The 3,608-nt window shown below is 45.3% G+C and overlaps 1 non-coding gene across 1 annotated transcript; it reads left to right on the forward strand.

The window, feature by feature from the left end:
* The first annotated feature begins 1,115 nt into the window (after window positions 1–1,115).
* On the forward strand, window positions 1,116–1,247 carry LOC143439499 (small nucleolar RNA SNORA17). Its single transcript, XR_013107720.1, has one exon. It is a non-coding gene; the product is annotated as a small nucleolar RNA SNORA17 (small nucleolar RNA).
* Window positions 1,248–3,608: the final 2,361 nt, after the last annotated feature.

Below are 3,608 nucleotides of genomic sequence, written 5' to 3' on the forward strand. Positions count from 1 at the left end.
TGTCTGGGATGGAGAGGCATCTTTTTGAGAAAAGCAACGAATTAAAAGAGCTGGCAAGTCAGGCTGAGGCGTTGTGACACGGGGCTGTGGATGGTGTAACAATCTATTACGAGAGGAAGCATCCTCTGCTCCAGGTATTTGTTTGTTATAAATCACTCAGCCTCCTTCCTTTTCTCCTGCAGTTAATATATTTTTCCCTCAGCAAACAATATTTGCTCGCTCTGTTCAGCTGTTAGCGTGTGTGTCTGTAGTTAGCATTTTTATTCAGCTAATATTTTCATTCAGTAACACTCACTGAATGCTGGTTCTGTTATCATCATATTCACTGGAAATATATTCACCCGTTAACATTTGTCTCTGCCTTTAAGAGGCTGTTTTATTTGCTAGATATTTTTATCGTGTAAAGACTGTCAACTTTAGCCAGCATTGTAAGATATTTTGATCATTTTCTGAAAGATGCTCTGAACTAGTGGCTGTTTCCCACATGAGACAGGGATCCGGCCTCAGTCTTTGGCATCTTAAAATGGGAGTGGTGAAGGGATTTTGCATCTAGGTAAGCCCAGTGCCAAACTGAATTACAGTTGGAGAGTTTAAGTTATTCCAGTAAGGGAAGGAGAGCTATAAGCCAAGAGAGGGCTTCTTGACAAAGTAAATATCACCGTCTTCAGTTGAGAAGAATGAAAATTACTCTGGGGTGGGAGCAGCATGAAGAAATTTCTGCCTTCAGAAATGACTAGAAATGGCTTCAGATAAGGTGTTGCCGAACTCTCTGAGAGATCTTCAATAATCCAAAAGCTTTGTTCAGTATCAGTGGAATAGCCTGGAACATTTCATTCTATTGGGCTCTTGGATAAACTTCTATCCCAGACCCCTCCATGGGACTATTCACTTGAAGTACATGGTGATGGAATGGCAGAGAAAGAAAGGATCTTCTCTGTTTGGCATCATCTCCTGATTCTCACAGCTTTCCAATGCCTCCACTCGATAGCTAGAATCCAAGAGAGCAGATGTTAAAGCCTATGGGCAAGTGAGTGGGGAGGTCAGGAGACAAGTCAGAAGTGTAGTAAGACACAGATGAAAGGTCTTCGGTAATATTGAAGTAGACAGAAGTCTAGCCTAACCCTGCAAGCACTGCAGGTGTGCCTGCTGCATCACATGTGCTTCAGTAGGTGGCAGAAAGGAGAGAGGCTATATCTATGCTTAGTGTTTTGACCTAAAAACAGCTACATGATTGGTAGCCTAACATTCCCTGAATAAAAAAACTCCAGCCTAAGATGATCACCAGTCTGGTACCAGGGGGCTTTGACAGCGACCTAGCCTGAAATGACCACCAATCCAGCACCCCGAAGGGCCCAATGGCTCCCAGCACTAGGACCAAGCTGGAGCCCAGGCAAACCTTGCCTGAGACCAAGGACCCTGGGCAGGAGTGAGCTTGAGATAGATGACCCTCTCATGGGGCATGAGGCTGCTCAGGCAGCCCAGGGAAAGAACAAGATGACAACAAGACCAGTACCATGGGACACGGACAAGAAGCTAGGTTAATGAGACAACCTGTTAGGTGCCATATAGTCCTTGGGGGTGAAAGCAGACATTTGCAGGCCTATAATGTATAAAATGGTCATAGCAATCGTGAGACCATTTCTGAGATGAATCCAGACACTCAGAGACTGGGAGGTGCCACTAAAGAAGAGCAAGTAAGTGGTAGAGAAATAGAAGAGAAAGAGAAACAGAAGCATGTGGGCACAACAAAAAGAGGCAGAGCTGTAGACTCGAAAGTAGTGAGGAACAAACTGATATGAGTAATGCCACCTGAGATGATGGTGGGACCATGATGCCATCAGGACCACTTCTGGGCTCACTGCTCTGTAGCAGCAGGAAGGGTCTTTTACCACCAAAGACCAGCAGATGTCCCTAGTCTGGGATGCTGCTTGGGGACATGTTGATATCTGAATGCTGTTCAGAACAGGCCCCACTCCTTTCATGGGCATGGGAACATGAGAGCATGAGAGTCTACCTAAGCAGTAGCCGGCTGTGGTACTCAGGAGAGTGGCTGCACATTTCTGGAGTTCCTGGTGAGCCAGCACCTCAAAGATACAGGTGCAGGAGACCTGGCTCATCTTCAATGCTGTGGCATAGATGGGGAAGATACCCTTTTTCCCCCTCACCCTTCATCATATGCAGCAGGCTCAGGAGAACTGGCCTAGGGTCATAAGAGCAGGAGAGCTGTCCATGGTCCTCACCTGCTGCAACACTCAGGAGAGCAGGCCCTGCACATCACTTAGGCAGCACAGTAGAGCTGACCCTAAATTTGGGGGTTGCAGATGAGCTGGCCCAAGGGCAAGAGTGTGGGAGAACCAGAATTGCCTCTTGTCTGCTGTGCTGTGGCATCAGCAAGAAAGAAATCCTTCCCCTTCCTTCCCTTTTGCTCACACCAGCAGGAGCAGGCTGAAGTGTTAGCTCCAATGGGGTCATGAGAGTAGTAGAGCTGGTCCTGCCCCTTGCCTGCTATAGTACAGTGAGAGAAGGCAGCAGAGTAGAGCTGGCCCTGGTAGCAGAGACTGCTGGTAAGCTGATGCTGAGCTTATAAGAGCAGGAGGGCCAGTGGGCTGAACAGCTCAAATATCTCTCAGGCCCAGATCCAGGGCTTTGAATTGACCCACCCCAACATCTGTCTCATGGATGAACTGCTGGAGTGCACACAGTCCTGTAGATTCAATACAACAGGACTTCCATGACACAAGACACTTCACTGACAAGATATCCAAGAGGAGTCCCAGTGAGATTCCAGTATCAACTGAGTAGCAGAGTCCAGAGCCTTCATACCAGATCAACCATTCATTGCAATGAATATTTTCAAGCAAAAAAAAAAATAGTGTGGACCAAACGGTATACTCTAAGACACACTGTGACACACTACAGCTTCCACAACGAAAATGTTTTCTTTGTTGAGGGGAGGTTGCAAGAGTGGAGGGTGCGTATGGGGGGAGGGCAAGGTGAGTGGGACTGCAGGACATGATGTGGAATTCACAAAGAATCAATTAAATGCTTAAGAAGGGAAAGAATTCTAGATTCTTACATATTCTCTGCAATCCCTGTGACATTAGATAATATGTGTAGCAGTATTCGGTTAATACCCAAGGAACATTGTCTCTTCAGTAGTCCTGATTTCTATTCCCTTTGTCAATATCTCTTTTTAAAAATGTTTAGTCAACTCTCAATTCTTGTACCTATGATGAGGGACAGTTTGATAGCTCCATATATGTGTTCAATGTACAAGGAAAACTCGGGGTAATAAGCATCTTTATTTCCTTAGAATTTCTCTTTATTTATTCTGGAAAATACCAAAATCCTGACTTCTAGTTCTTTCTAAATATTTATCAAACTATTTGTAAATTATAGCCACTGGTGCTGGTTCCACTTTAGCTTGGTTTATGTGATCTAACTTCTTTCCTTCTTCACCTCATTGCTATCCTCTGGTGAGTATATCCTGTTATATTCTTCTATCAGGTCATCCAATGATGTCTTTGTTACATCTGCTGCCAAGCATTTCCCAAGCTCTCTGAATACTGGAGGCACCCCTGTTCCAGCTGATCATCATATGGGGAGCT

Source organism: Arvicanthis niloticus, chromosome 26 (genome assembly GCF_011762505.2).
Source record: "Arvicanthis niloticus isolate mArvNil1 chromosome 26, mArvNil1.pat.X, whole genome shotgun sequence".
NCBI classification, from domain to species: Eukaryota; Metazoa; Chordata; class Mammalia; order Rodentia; family Muridae; genus Arvicanthis; species Arvicanthis niloticus.